General features: G+C 37.8%; 1 protein-coding gene and 1 pseudogene across 5 annotated transcripts in view; both read right to left on the bottom strand.

The window, feature by feature from the left end:
* Positions 1-22,128, bottom strand: part of SYT16 (synaptotagmin 16) — a 311,747-nt gene that overhangs the window by 250,062 nt on the left and 39,557 nt on the right. The gene's annotated exons all lie outside the window — the stretch shown is intronic.
* On the bottom strand, positions 8,314-9,644 carry LOC100587625 (annotated as a pseudogene).

Here is a 22,128-nt window from a genome sequence, read left to right as displayed (position 1 = left end):
AACATTAGGGACTATTTGAGATCATATACTTAAATTTCACAGGTTTTTATAACTCATGGGTCTTCTTTTCCCAGGAAGGATCTATCTACAATCAATATTTTAGTTGGCCCATTCTCAGTAAAACATTGAACCCTCTTTAACAAATGATTGCCTTTCATGAAAAAACCAAACCGATAAAGCTAATGAAATTGCTTTTGGATACATCATATCTATGAATACAATGTTTTAGTATGAGTCTCATCTGTATTCTACTCAAAATCAAATTATTGTCATTGTAACTGCTTACCAGAAAAGATTAATTAATTATTTTTACCAATGTGTAAACAATTTATGCAAAACTAAACACAGTCAATAGAGATTGAATTAGGCATCCAAACAGACAAGAGCTAACTCCCTGCCCTGAAAGAGAATAAAACAAGAGAAGCCATGAGCTGTGATGAGGGCAGCTGAACCAACGTCTGCATTTCCCAAAGCACAACACAGAGTAGAAAGAATTCTATATGGGATGTGCCCCGGGTCTTAGCAGCCCAACACCTCTCTACTCAGTTCCTCTTCTCAGTTACCACAGAAAATAATGAGCAAGAAATTGTCTTCTCTTGAGAAGAAACAGGAAGGGGCAGGAAAAGCACGGTGAAGAGTTGAAGCTGCTGAGATCCAGTTAAATTCATGTGAACTAATGCAGGGAGATCTCAAACATGTTTCAAATCAAGACTTATCTTCAAATTGGCTGTATTAAGAACTTTTAAATTTAGATAAGACAGCCCCAGGTATGATGGTATATTAAGGGAGAAAATTATAAATAAACCAGATATCCAAAAATAAGGGAAGACCTAGCATAAGAAAAGATAAATATTTAAGAGGATTGATATCCCAATTACTCTGACTTGATCTTTACACATTACATGAAAGTATCAAAACATTATATATGTACTCTAAAAATAGGTACATCTATTATATATCAATTAAAATATGTATTTACAAAGAAATAAACAAAAACAAGGGAAGAGTTTATGAGTATGCATTGGGCCATTCATTATGCATCAATCAATGCTACAAGACAATATATCAAATGTTTATAATTGTTTTAAAATCAGGGTATGAAGCTGCATACATAGTGTGATTGAAGCTATTGATAACTACTATTTATCGAATGCTTCATATTTTATTTTCAATCCCTGCTACAATATTGCAAGGAAGGTACAATTACCCACACATTTTACTGGTAAGAAAATGAGTCTTAAAGAAGATAATGTTCCCAAGATAAAAAAGAATTAAAAATGAAACACTGATAATAAATTGTAGGGTCAAGCAACTCCAAAGTCTCATTTTACTAACAATATTGCCTAAAAACTTCATAGAGGACAAAAAAATACTGAAAGAAAATGTGCTATGATAACACTTTATAGAATGGCATTTTATATCATTTAATATATTGTCTATAATGTGGTATTGTCTTTATAATTATTGTAATTTCACATGGAAAAGTTAGTTAAGGAATCCAGCTCTGATCATAATATAGTAATAGGGATTAAATTTATCTTTCTGCCTTAAACAACCACAACACTGGACAAAATATATAAAATGGTTTTTAAAGATGCAGGAAAGCAGGCAACACTAAATGGTGATCCCTGAGAGAAAGAACAAATGAATAAAGTGATCCTTGTGGGTGCTCCAGCTCACTGCCTGGAGAGCAGGTCACAGGACAGGGAAGGGGAGCCCAAACAGACCCAGAACAGAGTCTTGCTCAGTTGAATAGAAGCAACGTGGAGTTTGGGGAAGCCACAGTGACTAGAATTTGTGGGGTAAAGCACTGCAGAAGAGACATTCACAGACAGGATTTCCTTTGAGTCTTTGAGTACAGATCAGCACACGTGTATTAAGAAACTAACAAGACCAGGAAAAGAACCACCAGAAAGGTACAATCAAAAAATCCCTAGAGCTCATAAAAAGCTGGGAATAATTTATGTTGTCACTAGCCAGTGGGCAAAAAATACTAATATATGGAGTATAAAGTGGAATACTTAAAGGTTGATTGCCTCATTAGTAGGGCCAAATTAGCAGTATATTATGGGATGATTTATACCCACCTAGAAAGGTTTAAAAGCAAGTTTCAACAAAACTAGATGAAGTCAAGCTGGCTTAACTGCCTTCCAGAACACAGCCAAAAATACTTAAAGAAATAAAATGAACCACCATACAACAATATAAAATTCACAATATCTAACATCCAACCCGAAATTACCAGGCAGGCAAAAAAGAAAAATGGGGAGTGAGAGTGGGAGAGATTCAATAACTAGAAACAGACCCAGTAATGACAGAGATTATAGGATTATTAGGCAAGGTAGTTGAAACAGCTATTATAAATGTACCCCCACAAAGGCATATTGAGAACAGAAATGGAAGATAAAAAGAGACATAAGTCAAATTTATGGAGATTAATAATATAATAACTGAGATGAAAAATACACCGATGAGATTAACAGAAGATTAGGTATTGTAGAAGATTTAGGGACATGAAGACATTGCAATAAAACCTAGACAAAATAAAACACAGAGTAAAATGACTTTTAAGAAAAGAAGTTCAAAAGAAGACAACATCATGTGGCCTACCATACGTATAACTGGAGTCTCAGAGAAAGGAAGTGTAACAAAAATATTTGAAGAAACAATTGGCCAAAAAATTTTACCAATATGAAGAAAATTATAAACCTACATATCCAAGGAGTTGGGTAAACCCCAAGCAGAAACAATAAGAACACCAAACTAAAGTGCATCATCATCAGGTATCTAAAAAAACAGTGACAAAGAAAAACTGAAAAGCAGGCAAGAAAAAAAAAAAGACACCACATTACGTACAAAGGAACAGCAATGAGAATGACAATACAGTTCTCATCAGAAACAATGCAAGTCAGAAGACAGTGGAACAACGTATTTAAAGCAATGAACAAAATAGCTGGCAAACTAGAATTCTATACCTAGCAAAAATATCCTTCAAAAATGAAAGTAAATACTTTTTCAGACATGCAAAATCTAAAAGAATATATGAGCATCATTGCACATAGTAAAGGAAGTCCTTCAGTAAAAGGCAAATAATACCAGGTGGAAATTTGTATCTACGCAAAGGGATGAAGAGCATCAGAAATGGTAAAAGAGTGAGTAGATATAAATTTTTTCTTATTTTTAATATACTTAGAAGATAACTTCTAAAGCAAAGATAATATATTGTTGCGTGTCTTGGTCAATTTGGGCTTCTATAACAAATTAGCAGACTGGGTGGTTTAAACAACAAATATTTATTTCTCACAGTTCTGTGGAAAGGGAAGTCCAAGTTCAAGGCACTGGAAGATGTAGTGTCTGGTTAGAGCCTGCTCCCAGGTTTGCAGATAGCCATCTTCTCTTCATAACCTCACATGGCAGAGAACAAAAAAAACAGAAAGAAAACTCTCTCATGTCTCTTATTATAAGGACCCTAATCCCATTCATGAAGTTTCCATTCTCTTGACTAAACTATCTCCCAAAGCTTTCACCTACAAATGCCATCACATTGGGCATTAGGCTTCAACAGGTGAGTTGTGGAGGGATACAAACGTTCAGTCCATAGCAGTTGGGTGTATAACATATGGGGCAGTAAAATGTATGACAACAACATAAAGACCAAGAGAAAAAGAACTATACAATTTTAAGTTTCTTAAAATATGTGAGAATCACTGTAACATTATTTGAAAGTAGATGTTGATAAATTTAAAAGTTATACCGTAAACTCTAGAGCAACCATTAAACAACAAAAAAGATAGAGCTAATAAGCCAAAAAAAACCTAAAATATAATATTAATAAATTTTTATTTAATCCAAAAGAAGGTAGAAACAAAGCAAAAAGAACAAAGACAGATAAGACAAATAGAAAACAAATAATAAAATGGTAGGTTTAAATCCAAATGGAATCTTAAATGGAAATGTCTTAAATGGAATCTTAAATGGAAATGTCTAAACTCACCAACTAAAAAACAGACTATAAAATTGGATAAAAGGACAATACTCATACTATGTATGCTATCTACAAGACATACACTTTAAGTAAAAAGACAGAATTATTACAAGTAAAAAAGATAGAAAAAACATAAACCACACTAAAACTAACTGAAATAAAGCTGAGTGGCTATACTAAGGTTAAATTTCAGAATAAAATATTACCAAAGAAAAGGATCATTTCATAATGATAAAGGGATCAAGTCATCAGGAGTACGTAGAAATCTTGAATGTTTATTCAGATAATAAAAAACTTCAAAATGCATGAAGCAAATGCTGATGGAATTAGAAGGATAAACGTACAGACTAATTCATAAGTATTGTTGGATATTTTAATACCAGAACCTCAATAATTGATAGAAAAAGTAAACAGAAATTCAGTAAGGATATAAAACACTAGAAAAACACTATCAATAAAATTAATCAGCATTTATAGAACAACCAACAAAAACAAAGTATTCTTATAAAGTGAACATGGGACATTTACGCAGACCATAATCTGGGCAACAAAACAAGTCTTAACACATTTAAAAGGAATCATCTCATACAAATGTTATTGAAAGAGAGTTAAATAAGAAATCAATAATAAAAAGGTTTCTAGACAGTTCCCCCAAATATTTGGAAACTAAAGAACATACTTATAAATATCCCATGATTAAAAGAAGTCAAAAGGGAAATTTAAAAAATTTTTGAAATGAATAAAAATGAAGACAAAATATACCAAAATGCAATGCAGCAAAAGTAGTGCTTATATTATAAAAATACAAAGATTTAAAATCAATCCTTCCATTTTAAGAAATCTGACAAATAAGAGCAAAATATAACAAAATAAGCAGATGAAAGGAAATAATAAGCAGATGAAAGCAAAAATCAATGAAATAAAATTTTTTAAAATAACAAAAAAATCTAAACCAAATGTTATTTCTTTGGAAAAAATAATACAATCGATAAACCTCTAATCACACTGATTAAGATTGAAAAAAGAGAGAAGACACCATTCTCAGAAAAGAGAGAAAGAATATCTCTTTAAATCCTATAGACATTAAAAGGCTGACGGGAATATTATGAACAACATTATGCCAATAAACTTGAAAATGTTAATGAAGTGGATAAGTTTCTTGAAACACACATACTACCAAAGTCTACTCAAAAAGAAACAAAACACAAAAATAGCCTAATATCTATTAAAGAAATTGAATGTATAGCTTAAAAAAAAAAAGAGCCTCCAGGACTAGATAACTTCACTAGGAAATTCTAGTAAACATTTTAAAACAAAATAATATCAGCTTTTCACAAACACTTCAAAAAAATGGAAGATTAGGAAATACCTCCCAACTCATTCTATGAGGCCAAAATTATCTTGATATCAAAGCTAAGGAAAAACTATAAGGAAAAGTTGTTTTAATTTTTATTTTTAATTATGTATACATTATAGTTTTACATATTTATTGAGTTCATGTGATGTTTTGATACAGGCATACAATTTTTAATTATCAAATCAGCCTTTATCATTTCTTTGTGTTAGGAACATTCCAATTCCACTCTTTTAGTTATTTTAAAATATACAATAAATTATGTTAACTATCACCCTATTGTGCTACTCAATACTAGATGTTATTCATTCTAACTGTATTTTTGAACCCATTAACTATCTCCACTTTATGGCCACCTCGCCACTACCCTTCCCAGACTCGGGCAACTATTATTCTACTCTCTACTTTAGGGAAAGAAAATTTAGACCAGTATTTTTCATGAACAAGAATATAGACACATAAAACTCTTAAAATTTTATCCAAAGAAACCCAACCTAAAAGAGGTAATACATAAGAACAAGTGGAGTTTATCCCAATAATACAAGACTGATTCAACATTCAAAACTCAGTGTAATTCAACATACTAACAGACTAGTTAAAGAAAACCATATGATCTTCTCTACAGATGCAGAAAAAGCACTTGGCAAAATTCAACATCTATTTTTGATCAAAACTTTCAGCAAACTAGGAATAGAAGGCAACTGCCTCAACTTCATAAAGAGCATCTATGAAAAATCTACAAGCAACAGCAGACTTAATGGTAAAAGACTAAATGCTTTCCCCCCAAGACTGGGAGCAAGGTCATCCTATTCAACAGTACAAACTTGTTAAATCACTTCCTAAGTCCTTCATATTTCTTATGCTGATGTAAATAGTATTTTTATTGTAAATAGTAATGTATTTTCATTGTAAATAATACTGTTTCAAGTTAATTGCTAGTATATAGAAAAACAATTTTTGTATATTTTCCCTTGCATCTTGTTAGACTCATTTATTAATTCTAGTAGCTTTTATGTAGATTCCAATTCATAGTTCAGAGCATATGGGTCTTCTAGACGTTGGGTATAGGGGAAATTCACTGAAGACAAACTAGCAAAATTCTCACAAACTGCATGAGAAAATGAGTCACTGTGAGGTTAAATGAGCAAATAAAGAGTTTTACTTCCTCCTTTTCAACCTATATGCCGTTTCTTTTTCTCAACAAATTTTAATGTGCAAACAAGCAAATCCAGGGAGAATTTATTCATAGAAAATGATGAGTTAATTCTAAAATTTACATGGAAATAAAATGACCTAGATTACCCAAAACAGGATTGAAAAAATGAAAAAGAAAAAGAAAGATTCACACTACCTGATTTCAACACTTATTATATATAAAGCTACAGTAATCAAAGCAGTATGATATTAGCATAAAGATAGACACATAGAACAACGAAAGAGAAGACTCCAGAAATAATCTCAAACATATATAAATACTTTTCAAGAAAAATGCCTAGGTAATGCAACCAGGAAAGGATAATCTTCAACAAGTGCTATTAAAATAGTTACATGTGCATATGAAAAAAATGAGCCTAGACCCTTGGCTCACAACATAAGCAAATATATAAAATGCATCACAGATTTAAATGTAACATCTAAAACTATAAAACTTCTAGGAAAAAAACATTGGAGAAAATTCTTTTGACTTTGAATTAGGCAAAGATTTCTTCTGTAGAACACAGAAGGCACTAAATATAAAAGAAAAAACAATAATTGGATTTTATCAAAATTTAAAATTTTTAATCTTTAAAGCATGCTGTTGGAAAAACTAAATGGCAAGCCACCGACTACAGGAGAATATTTGCAAAACATATATCTGACAAAGAACTTGTATGCACACTAAAGAACTCTCATAATGCAATAATAAGACAAACATAATTTTTAAATGAACAAAAGACTTGAACACATATATTACCAAAGAAGAGGTATAGATGGCAAATAAGCATATGAGAAGATGGTCAACGTCATTAGTCATTGGAAAACTGCAAATTAAAACCAGCATGAGATATCTCCTTATAACCATGAGAATGACAAAAATAAAAATAAATTGATGATATCAAGTATAATAGAGGATGTAAAGCAACTGGAAATGTCATACATTGCTAGGGAGAATACAAAATGGTTACAGCCACTATGGAAAACATTTTGGCAATTATTTTTTCCTTTCTCCCCCACCCCACTCTTCCTTTTTTGGCAATTTTTTGTAGAGCTAAATGTGTACCCATCTACCATATAACCCAGCAAGTCAGCTCCTAGGTATCTACCCGAGAAAAATTAAAGCATATATCCACACAAATACTTATACATGAGTATTCATAATAGGTTTTTTTTTTCAGACTACAAAGGTGGTTTTCCTTTATTTTGGTAAACTTTAAAGATCTCATTTTGATACTAATTCAAAATGCCAAATAGAACAACCCACTTTCTGAATAATTAAAACAATTTACATTTTAAACATGTATTTCTGTAGGATGTATTCTATCATCTGAAATATTAATAAGATCCAAGAATTTCTTAAGTAAACAGTAAACTGATCCTAAGTATATAATCTGTGATCAATTTCCTAAGACTAAGTTTACTGCACCTTAATTCCAGGTATAAAATGATTTAGAAAGCATTTTACTGGGGGAGGTGGAAAATAAGGACAGGTAAATGATCTGCAGCTTAAAATACAAAATCCTGTCATGTTACATCTCACATGTTCAAGACACCCTCCATGTGCTGAAAAAAAAAGATGGTTCCCAGAAACAGTAATCCATTAATAAGTCATCCAATATATCACGATTTTTAAAACTCCTTATAAAAAAGGAGTCCATGTATTCACAGATACTGTAGAATCTCCAGCTCCTATGTATATTACTGAAAAATGCAAATAAATATATCTTTGCGGTGTTACAGCAATCCACATCTTTCCCATCAGACTATACCAGTAACCTTAGTACTGTGGAAATGTTCCATTGTTTTGGGCAGCCCAGGCCATGAGGTCCCCCACAACACCCCAAACTGTTAAAGAGTCTAACTCTTGAGCTGCTGATGAGGCCTGGAGGATCTTCACGGCTTTCTGTGATTCATTTCCCAGTTTGTAAATCACATAAATGAGGAGAGCAGCCCCTTCTTGTGCGCCCTGCTTCCCTTCCCGGATTGCTTCTCCTAAGAGCTTCAGGCTCTCCGCATCCCTGCGTTCCAAATACTTCAGAGGGATGTGTAGGGCAAACGACAGATGTTCACCTCCATCTGAGGTCTGATGTCCAGCAACAGATGGGGTGCCCCAGAATCCAGAAGTCGCTTATAGTCGGTGACAGAAACACAATCCTCTGGGCTCAGTAAGTGCAGGGAGCGGCATTTATCGGTGGCTGAGGAGCCACAGAAGGCTTAATAGTCCAGCAGATGAGTCACAGTGGGCCATTTCCCGCAAGCTGCACAGTCGAGCCTGCGGCTCCGCAGCCGAATACAGCGGAAATGCCCTCTCAGGGCATCAAAGAGCAACAGGCTGCCACTGTAAGAGGGGTCCAGACTCGCAGCGATTTTCAGCACTTCCAAGGCCGGCAGGCAGCCCAGGACCCCAGTTACGACACGGAGCCGTCCGCACAGTTGGTCACTGTGTCCGCTGGAGGTGGCCGGGGGAATATGCGGCGATAGCAAAGCCCACCGTCATAATGGTAGGCTGTGATTTGGCCCTCGAAGCACAGGCCACTGGCAGACACTAGGGGCCAACCCGCCAGCACACATGCGGCATTAACCTGGTAGCGAGTGGACACGTTGTCCGAGCAGTCGGCCACCACATCATATCGGCAGACGGGGTCTAGGGTAGTGACTGGCATAAAAGGGCCTGAGTGTACGGCACTCATTCCACCGCCAAACTGAGGCCGCGCGAAGCGGCCTTGGCCTGTCCGGCCAGTGCCTCGCCATGAAGCACTTGGTGGGCCAGGTTGCTCATCTCTACCACGCCACAGTCCGCAAAGCCAAGGCGGCCCACGCCGGCCGCTGCCAAGTACTGCGCCAGTGGACAGCGGAGCCCACCACGTGTCCGCGCACGCCCAGCTCGGGCAGCACTAGCTGCCGGCTATAGAGCAGAATCTCATCTCGGAACAGAGCGGCCTTGGGCGGCAGCGGCAACACCGAAACCAGCCGTTCTGGCTGCGGTTCCTGCTCCTCCAAAAGGGCCGCCGCCAGCTTCTGTTTCAGGGAATTCAATTCCTTCTCACGTTGAACAACTTCAGTCTGTAAGGAGAGTACCTTCTCCTGGGTGATAATAGTTTTATTCATAATAGTCAAAAATTTGAAACAACCCCAAGTCTACCAATTGGTGAATGGATAAACAAATTGTGGTCTATTCATACAAAAGTGTATTCCTCCACATAAAACAGAACAAATTACCAGAATAGTCCATGCAGTATTGAAGAAGAACAAAGTTGGAGGACTGATACTACCAAACTTCAAGACATGCTGTAAAACTACAGACAATGTAGCATTGGTGAAAGAATCGATCAATAGAATAAAACAGAGGGCCAAGAATTAGACCCACATACATACAGTCAATTGATTTTTGACAAAGGAGCAAAGGCAATACAATGGAGCAAAGATAATCTTTTCAACAACTGGTGCTGGAACAACTGGGCTTTGATACGCAAAAAAAAAAAAATAATCTAGACAGACATTTCACCCTTCTCAAAAATTAACTCAAAATGGATCACAGCCTTAAACATAAAACACTAAATTACAAAACCCCTAGAAGACAACATAGGAGAACATCTAGATGATCTGGATTTGGTGATGATTTTTTAGATGCAGCACCAAAGGCACAATCTACAAAAGAAAGAATTGATAAGTTGGACTTTATTAAAATTAAATATTTCTGCTCCGTGAAAGAGAAAGTCAAGTGAATGAGAACATAAGCCATAGACTGGAATAAAATATTTGCAAAACACTATCTGATACAGAACTGTTATCCAAAATATACAAAGAACTGTTAAAATTCAACAGTAAGAACACAAACAACCTGATTGAAAAATGAGCCAAAGACAAGGACTTCATGTCTAAAACACTAAAAGCAATGGCAACAAAAGCCAAAATTGACAAATGGGATCTAATTAAACTAAAGAGCCTCTGCACAGCAAAAGAAACTACCATCAGAGTGAACAGGCAACCTACAGAATGGGAGAAAATTTTTGCAACCTACTCATCTGACAAAGGGCTAATATCCAGAATCTACAGTGAACTCAAACAAATTTACAAGAAAAAAAATCCCCATCAAAAAGTGGGCAAAGGATATGAACAGACACTTCTCAAAAGAAGACATTTATGCAGCCAAAAGACACATGAAAAAATGCTCATCATCACTGGCCATCAGAGAAATGCAAATCAAAACCACAATGAGATATCATCTCACACCAGTTAGAATGGCCATCATTAAAAAGTCAGGAAACAACAGGTGCTGGAGAGGATGTGGAGAAATAGGAACACTTTTACACTGTAAAAGTAAACTAGTTGAACCATTGTGGAAGACAGTGTGGCGATTCCTCAGGGATCTAGAACCAGAAATACCATTTGACCCAGCCATCCCATTACTGGGTATATACCCAAAGGACTATAAATCATGTTGCTATAAGGACACATGCACACATATGTTTATTGTGGCACTACTCACAATAGCAAAGACTTGGAACCAACCCAAATGTCCATCAATGATAGACTAGATTAAGAAAATGTGGCACATATGCACCATGGAATACTATGCAGCCATTAAAATGGATGAATTCATGTACTTTGCAGGGACATGGATTAAGCTGGAAACCATCATTCTCAGCAAACTATCGCAAGGACAAAAAACCAAACACCGCATGTTCTCACTCATAGGTGGGAATTGAACAATGAGAACACATGGACACAGGAAGGGGAACATCACACACAGCGGCCTGTTGTGGGGTGGGGAGAGGGGGGAGGGATAGCATTAGGAGGTATACCTAATGTAAATGACGAGTTAATGGGTGCAGCACACCAACATGGCACATGTATCCATATGTAACAAACCTGCACGTTGTGCACATGTGCCCTAGAACTTAAAGTATAATAAAAATATATATATTAAAAAAAAAAGAAAGAAAAATGAGCCAAAGAACTTTACAAACACCTCACCAAAGAAGATGCGCAGATGGCAAATAAACATGTAAAAAGATGTTCCAGATTATATGTTGTCAGGGAAAGGTAAATTAAAACAATGAGATACACGTGTATAAGAATAGCCAAAACCCAGAACATTGACAATACCAAATGCTGGAGAGGATGTGGAACAACAGGAACTCTTGTTCATTGCTGGTGGGAATGCAAAATGGTACAATCACTTTGGAAGACAGTTTGGAAGTTTCTTACCAAACTAAACACACTTTTACCATATGATCAGTTTTACCATATGATCCATTCTCCTTAGTATTTACCCAAAGGAGTTGAAAATATATGTCCACACAAAAAACTGCACATGAATGTTTATAGCAGCTTTATTCATAATTGCCAAAACTTGGAAGCAACCAAGATGTCCTTCAATAGGTAAATGGATAAACAAACTGGTGAATCGAGATGATAGAACATTATTCAGTGCTAAAAAGAAATAAGCTATCAACCCATGACAAGTTAGGGAAGAAATTTAAATGCATATTACAAAGTGAAAGAAGCCAACCTGAAAAGGCTACATACTGCATGATTCCAACCATATGACATTATGGAAAGGACAAAAACTGTGGAGACAGTAAAAATATCAGTGATTGCCAGAGGTTAGAAAGGGTGGAAGGATGAATGGGCAGAGCACCGATGTTTAGGGCAGTGAAACTACTCTGTATGATACTATAATGATGAATGCATGTCACTATACATTTGTCCAAACTCAGAGAATGTACAACACCAAGAGTGAACCTTAATGTGAACTCTGGACTGTGGATGATGATGATATGCCAGGGCAGGTTCATCAGTGTTAACAAATGTATCAGTCTAGTAGGAGATGCTGATAATGAAGAAGGCTGTGCATGTGTAGGGGCAGGCCGTAGGTGGGAAATCCCTGCACCTCGCCTTCAATTTTAGTGTGAACCTAAAACTACTCTAAAATATGTCTACTTTTTAAAAGGGAATAAATATTGATGCACACAAGAACAATGATGACTCTCCAAAGCATTATGTTAAGTGAAAGAAGCCAGACACAAAAGATGACATATGATATGATCTCATCTATATAAAATTTTAGAGAAGACAAAACTATCATGATGGAAAGCAGATCACTGGTTTCCAGGGTCTGGGAGGTGAGAGAGGAGATTGACTGCACTGGGGCACAAGGGAAATTTTTTGGCATGAGAGAAATGTTCAATAAGATGAATGTGGTGGTAGTTTCAAAACTATACATTTGTCAAAAGTTATAGGATAGTACACTTAAAACTGGTGAATTTTTGCATGCAAATTATACTTTCATAAAGCTATAAGAATATAACAATAGGCCGGGCGCGGTGGCTCAAGCCTGTAATCCCAGCACTTTGGGAGGCCGAGGCGGGCGGATCACGAGGTCAGGACATCGAGACCATCCTGGCTAACACGGTGAAACCCCGTCTCTACTAAAAAATACAAAAAATTAGCCGGGCGTGTTGGCGGGCGCCTGTAGTCCCAGCTACTCGGAGAGGCTGAGGCAGGAGAATGGCGTGAACCCGGGAGGCGGAGCTTGCAGTAAGCCGAGATCGCGCCACTGCACTCCAGCCTGGGGGACAGAGAAAGACTCCGTCTCACAAAAAAAAAAAAAGAATATAACAATAAAGCACAATTCCTCACTTAATTGCACTTCATTTTATTGTGCTTTGCAAATACTGTGTGTGTGTGTGTTTTTTTTTTTTACAAGTTGAAAGTTTGTAGCAACCCTACATCAAGCAAGTCTGTCGGCACTATTTTTCCAAAGTATGTGCTCACTTTGTGACTGTGTGCCAGTATTTTTTAGCAATAAAGTATATTTAATTAAGGTAGGTATTTTTTTGTATATGATGCTATTGTATACTTAATAAACTATAGCATAGTGTAAACATACCTTTTATATGCACTAGGAAACCAAAACATTTGTGTGACTCACTTTATTGAGATACTTGCTTTATTGCAATAGGCCGAAACTGAATCCCGAGTATCTCTAAAATATGCCTATGTAAGAATTCTATCAAACAGGCTGGGCGTGGTGGCCCACACCTGTAATCCCAGCACGTTGGGAGGCCAACGTGGGCAGATTGCTTGAGCCCAGAAATTCGAGACCAGCCCAGGCAACATGCTAAAACCCCGTTTCTACAAAAAAATATAAAAATAAACCAGGCATGATGGCACATGCCTGTGGTCCCAGGTACATGGGGGGCTGAAGCAAGAGCCTGAGCCCAAGAGATCAAGGCTGCAGTGTGTCATGTTTGCACTGCACTCCAGCCTGGGCAACAGAGGGAGACCCTGTCTCAAAAACAAAAAGGAGATTATCCAACAGAAAGTAAAAGGCATCTGTGATTCAACCATCCAGATACTACCACAGTTAAGACTTCTGTGCATTAAAATGTTTATTTTTACAAAAAAAAAATTAGTAAATTTTGCAACTTAATTTTGCAAATTGGTAAGCTTTTTTCACTTAAGATATCCTGAACATTTCTGTGCCCGTAAAGAAATAGAATGACAACATGACCTCTAATGGCTACAAAATAGTCCGCTGGATACATACAAAATAATTGATTCAGATTCCCTCCCAGTTGGTGAGCAGTATTGTGATGAATCTCATTATCAGGAGTCCCACTCTCTGATCACCACCTTCCATACTTCTAGTTCACTCCTTCCTGGTCCTACATTCCAACTCCAGCAAACTTGATTCTTCCTGCTCCTAGATGCCATCAATCCTACCACTTTCTTCACTGCCTCTCACCCTCCTCCTGATTGCTTTCTTCTTCCCCCAGCTTAAAATACCATGGTCAGTCTCCGTACACCTCACTTGAATACTTCCTAAACACTTGCATTTTCCCACTGCATTAGGCCCACTTAGCAAAACCACACCCTGGTAAAATCCAACACTGCCTGTATCAACATAGCTAAACAAGGCTGGAGAAAAACACTTTTGAATCGAATGGCCTCACATGAAATTCATGGCCACAAGCCTCAGGTGGACCCTCAATGTAGTGCAGCGATCTTTCTACTTTTCCCTGCTCCATTTTCTCCCACTCTTTTGGCCCAGTGCCTCTTAAACTATCTGTTGTGAGGACTAGACGTTTTTATTTCCAATCCATTATAGACAAATACTTTTTAAAAATACAGTAAAAATGTTATAGCAATGTCAAGTGCTATAAAAGTTTCTAAAAGCTTACTCTCACTTTCTGTACTCATCTCTTGGCAAGTCAGTAACCAAGGGCTCCCCAACTGGCCACTTTGTGCACTGCAGTCCTAGATGACAAATCTCAAACTGCCAGCACCTCCCCACCTTATTCACTCTCAGTTGATCATCTTGCTTCATCTTTCACTAAAAAGGAATGAAAGACAATCAGTTCTTACTGATATGCAAATGATGTTTACAAAGGTTATTACTACACTCCTATAATTGTTTCTGTGCTGCTTTGCAAAAAATGAAAACTAAAAATAAATCACACCCAAACAAATACAGGCTAGAATGGTTTGTTGTTGTTGTTGTTGTTTGGAAAGAAGCAGTTCTTTCAAAGTAGCTTTGTTACTTGTAGCAAACTGTATACATAAAAACTTTGTGCAACGTAGAGCGACTTTTTCCAAAGATTGTTACCTATTTCAAGGTGGAACCATTAAAACGTACTGAACCACAGTAGAAAAGACAACTATTGAGGCTAATTGAGGAGAAGGGTACTGTATATTTCTCTGGCAACTGTATGTGGGTACATGGACAAGGTCTGTCATCTATTTAGGGACTTGTTTTATATGCCCCCGACCTTATCCTCATCTTTTTGTTTTCTTTTGAATGTACTTTTCCAAACGAAGAATTATAAAATTATTTCAACCTTAGAACCTTAAGATGCCTTCGAATGGATTTATGTTAGTCTTTAGGGAGTCAGTGTGTTGCTGCTTATTATAATATAGTTCAGTTGGAGCCCCAAGTGTGCCATGTCCTCCCCACACTTCCCAGATGCCTTCATCTTCCTGTGAGCACTTGAGCTAGGAATCTCAGGTGACTTAATTTGGTTTTCCAGTGCTGAGGAGGCTACATTGTCTGGGGTATAGATCCAGGGGTTCGCCATTTGGCATTAGAAAATTTAGGACACAGACACAAGGAGTTTAGGAGCAAAGGTTTAATAGGCAGAAGAAGAGAAGCAGCTCTCTGTAGGGAGAGAGGGGGCTTCCGAGAGGAAAAGATGGGCTGGCTGTGGATGTGCCTGATTTTATAGTGAAGCTTGAGGAGGTGGTGTCTGATTTAGGTAGGGCTCACAGATTGGTTTGATCAAATGTGACGTTTACATAGCACGCCCAAATCTGGTGACCCCACCCTAATCTTATTATGCTAATGAACTCTCCGTGTCTGGCCGCCATCTTGTCGCTCTTTACTGTACACATGGCTGGCACCTAAAGGAAGATGGAGCCAACAGGTCTAGTCTCTAGTTCCCGCCAGCATTCACTAGTGCAAGCTCCCAGGTTGGCTGTCTATGTCTGCAGCTGGACTTTACAGGCTGCTCTTTGTTAGAAAATGATTTGGGGCTGGTCGGGCGCGGTAGCTCACTCCTGTAATCCCAACACTTTGGGAGGCCAAGGCGGGCGAATCATGAGGTCAGGAGATCAAGACCATCCTGGCTAACATGGTGAAACCCTGTCTCTACTAAAAATACAAAAAAAAATTAGCCGGGCATAGTGGTGGGCACCTGTAGTCCCAGCTACTCGGGAGGCTGAGGCAGGAGAATGGCGTGAACCCAGGAGGCGAAGCTTGCAGTGAGCCGAGATCGCACAGCTGCACTACAGCCTGGGTGATAGAGCGAGACTCCGTCTCAAAAAAAAAAAAAAAAGAAAAGAAAAAAAAGAATGATTTGGGCCTGCTTTTCACTAAAAAGAAAGCCTTACCGAGGACTCCCATAACCTTACTATCTGCCTAAGTGATTTCTTCTTAACCCCTGTATCAGTGCCTACTCTGTTGAAAAACTAGGTTTTCATTCTTGAGAAGAAAGTTACGGAAGGACACGTTTCCTATCACAAGTTCAAGTACTAATTTTTTTGTTTAATTTCCTTGGTGCGACTTATGCCAAGTAATTATGAAGATTTTTTTTCCTGGGTATTTCATGAAGGCTACGAAGTTGGAACAGGCAAATCCTGGGTGTGAAAGCTTTATTTTATCTACCTCATTTATGTTTTATTTGTTGTAGTCATAGTCTCTGCTTTCCTATTTTAAGACCACTGAAGTATTCCCAGGCCCTGTGTTAAACTTAAGAGTTGATGTATTGGTGGGAAGAACTGAATGTTCAAGATGATTTTTTTATTCCATTTTTTTATAATCTCCTTTTGTACATGTAATAACATTGAGCATATGAATTATTGTTCCTCTAATGCCTTAACGGGAAAGGAGAAAGAAAGATCCTAACTTCTGGGTGGAAAAGTCTTTCCCCTGTATGCGGAAGGCCCTGATTGAAATGTGGACTTAAGACTGTTTGCCAAGTTTCGTCTCTTAGTTATTGCACCTTGACTTTAGGATTCCCCAATTTTTTTTTCTTTCTTTTTTTTTTTGCCAAGCTGTGCCTTTCCTTCTGGAATTGTAAGTGAACACAATAGTACGTGCTTACACTGTGAAGTGGATACTGTTACAGAGAAAACAACAGTGGCTTTCTCACTGTCAAGATGATAGTATCTTGTGAATGTATGATCTACAGAGAAACCCCTGTAGTTTTATCCACCGATGCTGTCTGCTGGAAAATAAATTTTGAATGTTTATCCTCCTGTCAAAATGACAGACAGACAGACAATCAGAAGGGACCAAACTTTCCTTCCATATACTCTTTCTTCCCTTTTATTAGAGATAAATTGCTTGTGTTCCCGTCTTAGGTCAAATCCTCCATTTATGCACTGGATTCCAACCTCTCTTCTACTCAAAGACACTGTTCCATCAATTCTTTCTGTCCTGCATCAGAGATTTTTCCCTTTCTACTGAGTTATTCCTATCAGTGTACATGCTATTATTTCTCCCATCTTAAGAAAATCTCTTGCTCCCACTTCCCCTCCAGCCTCTTGACTGCACTCTCCTTTAGTACTGTCTATACGCACTTTCCAGCCCCTCTTCCTTAACCAACTCCAACCAGGCTTACCGCACCACTCCATTACATTGCTTTCTCAAGGTCACTAGGGAAACCCACTTTGTAAACTCTGGCAGTCAACTGTCCGTCTCTGAAGTAGACACTTTCTATGGTACATGTCATGTTCCCTGGGCCCACCTCTAATTTCAGTCATAGCTGCAGATGGTTCCGTGCTCATTAACAGCATTCCTTAACAAGCACCCACTTCATCTCTCTCTGCTTTCAGCCTCAAGGTTTCGCCCACAAGAGCTTGCAAATCCCGGAAGTAGAGAAGAGTTAACACTCTCAAGAAAACCCTCAACCAAGGGGGACCAGACACATGTCCCAGCTTCCCATTGTCTGAGCAGAAAATTGTGGCTGGCGCTTTACATCCTTCTTAGATGTCTCAGTGGAGCTGACCCCACAGTCTAGAGCAGCTATCTCAATAACACACCCTTTATTGGCTTTCTTCTTCCACTATTTCACTTCCCTACTCTCTCATTCCTGTTCCTGGGATCATCTCCCAGATAAACACCTTGTCTTGTCCACCATCTCTGCCTTAGAGAACCCAAACTAAGATGAACCTCATCTAACTTAACCACATGTGGCATGGTTGATCATTCTCTTTTTTGAAGCAGATTTTTCTTGGCTTCTAGGATATTAAATATCGTGTGTTTTCTCCTACCTCACTGACTGCTCCTTCTCATCCCTGCTAGTTCTTCCTCCCTGAACTCTGGGTCCTTGGCCACATGTCTCCCATGCCTATGCTTACTCCGTTGGTGATGTTAAATCATGGTGTTAAACATCACCCAAATGCTGATGACTCCCATATTTCTGCATCAAGCCCAGATCTTTCCTTTCATCTCCAGACTCAAACACCTAACTGCTTATTCAATATCTCCAATAGGATGTTTAATAGACATCTCAGACTTGGTGTTCCCAAAATGAAATTCCTGATCTCCACTCCTCCCCAACCCTCACCCACCCAAACCCACTCCTTCCACAGTCTTCCCCTCTAAATTTATGGTATCTCCTACCCTCCAGTTTCTCAGGGCAAAAACTTTAGAATGATCTTCAGTATCTCTCATACTTCAGTCTATCTGCAAATCCTGTCTATCCTCAAAATAGTATATATGTATTAAATAGTATATGTGCATATGTATAAAATATTATATTGGAGATAAGTGTGTGTATATCCCCAAAATCTGACTATTCTCACCATTTCCACTGCTACTCCCCTGCTGCCATCATCTGTTGTCTACATTCTACCTAACTGGTGACACTGTCACCCATCTTTAGTGTATCGTCAAAGCAGCAGCCAGAGCAATCCTGTTAAGATGTATGTGTTAGATAACATTATTCTGTTATCAAAACTCTTCATAGTTTCAAATCTCATTCAAAGTAAAATCCAAAGCCTTCCCGCCAGTTTCCAGGGACCATCCCATCACATCTGGCTGTCCATCACTTCTCTAACCTCCCTCCTCCTGCACCCCCTTCCACTTGCTCTGCTCCAGGTGGAGTGACACCCCGCCATTCCTCAACCACACCACATACACTCCTGGCTCCTCCTTTTTATATCTCTTTGCGGACATTGGAGATAACATTTGAATGGGAAGATATAAAATTCACATGTTAATTTTAAATGTTACTTGTGAGAGTCTTTTTTTCAGCTCAGTCTGTTTAGATTTATTCAGACCACTTAGGTTTATTGCAAAAGGACTGGACCCTCTTTCATGGGTCTGTTGGATTCTGCTCCCAAATCATGAAGAAGTAGAAAAACTTTGCCTAGGCATTATAACTGATAAATAAATAACAATATAATTACCACTCTACTCTTACGGTAAATTTTTTTATAATAGTTTCTAGTAGTTTAATAGTCATCCTATTCAATACACATACAGATAGTCCCCAACTGAGGATGGTTCAACTCAAGATTTTTTTCAACATTACAATGGTGCAAAAGCAATATGTATTCAGTAGAAACCATACTTTGAGTACCCATAAAACCATCCTGTTTCTCACTTTCAGTACAGTATTCAATATATTACATGAGATATTCAATAATTTATTATAAAATAGGTTTTGTGCTAGATGAGTTTGCCCAACTCTAGGCCAGTGTAAGTGTTATGAGCATATTAAAGGTAGTGTAGGCTAAACTATGATGTTTGGCAGGTTATGTGTATTAAACACATTTTCGACTTACAATTATTTTCAACTTATGATGGGTTTATCAGGACACAACCCCATCATAAGTCAAGGAGCACCTGTATACATCTGTAGTTCCATGCAAAATTATAGTCTAATTAATCCACCAATATGTACAAGATAAGCTTGTTCCTTACCTTCCTTAGGAAATTAACTTGGATTCAGATAGCATTAAATAGATTCTGAAAATGTAAACATGCCCTAAGTAACCTTTTGACTTGAAGGACTCAGTCTTTGATTTGTAGTTAATGAATTATAAAAAGAGAAAAACTTTCTGGACACCGAGCTAACAATCAATAAATTTATCTCGGTCCTTGTAGATAAAGTACTCATATAACCTTGCTTCCCCATTTCCTATACAAGCAAGTGTGATGAGAGAAAAACCCAAGGTGCTAGATTTTCACTAATATGAGACAAGTGAAAGAAAGATCCCACAAGTCCTTTTCTATATATAGAGGCAGGGTGGGAGTGGTGGAAATATTCACTGTGCATGCCATGGGCTAAGCTAGTGGGAAAAAAAGAATAAGCAACAGTTTTTATAAACTTTAGGTAAGGGTGGAGAAAAATACACTGCAAAAAACTGCTGCTCCATATGAATGTATACACACATATATACACATGATAGAATAACCATGAGTGACGCGTATGTTTCTAGGGAGGCAATCAATGTTGGGTTCCTCGCTTTCCTCACTTTGCTAAATTGGTCAAAGGAGTCCAAGGAAACTAGTTTTCTCCCTAAACAAATGCACAAGAAGGACTCCCAGATGGGCTGACTTTCTGGGTTGGCAAACCAGAGCAGTGACATTATAAACATTGAACATGTGAAAAAAGGAAAGGCACAAGCAAAAGCCAATCCACTTACTATTTCTTACTACAGTAATAGTGACAAGAGCCTCCGAGAGAGGTATAAACACGTGAGCGCGCGTGCGTGCGCTCGTGTGTGTGTGTGTGTGTGTGTATAGTATGATTTTTAAAACTAGGTAAAGTTAGTATAATAAAAATTAGGAAATGCCAGAAGAGATTTTAACATCAGTGGAGTATATTTTAAATTTTTTCATTCAACAAATTAGCCCCTTTTCAAAGAAGTGGCAAAATTATATTATTTATAAGACAATCACTAGATATATAAATAACTTAATTCACAGTGGTGTGATCTAGAACCCAAGTTTAAAGTTGCATAATGAATACTAATACCTTCTTTCAATCTTACAAATATATCTCTGGAAAAAGCATATATACATATACACATGTGTGTATCTGCATGTGTGTGTGTACACATACACATATCGGGGTGGCGGGGGGGTGTGTGTATCAACCTAATATATATAGGCTAAAATAAGTGTTCTGAGCATATTTAAAGTAGGGTAGGGTAAACTATGATGTTCATAGATTATGTGTATTATGTGTATACCTTTTTGACTTACAGTATCAATATGCATGTATATAGACACACATTTAGACATTAGATCAAAAGTTCAAATTTTATGTCCTTGATGAATAAGATGTCCATGAGAAATCCTAATAATTCCAAAGGTAACCACAGACTGAAAGACCTCCAATAATAAATTGTGCTCCCACTACTGTTTCCCTGGGAAGCTCCTTAAAAACCCATCCGTCCCCTGTGCCCGAGTTTTCCCATTTGCAACACGTAAGTGTCTTTGTCCATTCAGACTGCTGTAACAAAATGCCATACACTAGTGCCTTAAAAGCAATAGCAATTTATTTCTTGCAGTTATGGAGGCTGGAAAGTTCCAAGATCAAAGTGCCAGCAGATCTGGTGTCTGGTGAAGTTCTGTTTCCTGGTTCATAGATGGTACCTTCTCCCTGTGTAGAAGGTACAAAGAAGATAGCAGAAGGCCTTAGCCCTATTTTATGAGGGTACTATTCCCATTTATGAAGGTTCTGCCCTCATGACCTTATCACCTCCCATAGGTTCCACCTCGTAATGCCATCATCTTGAGGGTTAGGATTTCAACACATGTACTTGGGGAGACACAAACGTTCAAACCATAACAGTAGGTTTCTCATTGCAGATTAAAAACTGACCCTGAATATAGCAATAGTGAAAAGATGCCCAGCCTCTAAAGGGCCCCAGTGACTCAAGGATCCAAAATGATTTTAATTCTTGTGACTTTAAAGCTCTGTCTGTTTGGGACAAGTAAAGAACAACAAGGCTGGGTGCAGTGGCTTATGCCTGTAATCCCAGCACTTTGGGAGGCCGAGGCAGGTGGATCATTTGAGGTCAGGAGTTGGAGACCAGCCTGGCCAACATGGTGAAACCCCATCTCTACTAA

Source organism: Nomascus leucogenys, chromosome 1a (assembly GCF_006542625.1).
Source record: "Nomascus leucogenys isolate Asia chromosome 1a, Asia_NLE_v1, whole genome shotgun sequence".
Lineage (NCBI taxonomy): Eukaryota > Metazoa > Chordata > Mammalia > Primates > Hylobatidae > Nomascus > Nomascus leucogenys.
This window is presented reverse-complemented; position numbering and strand designations above follow the sequence as displayed.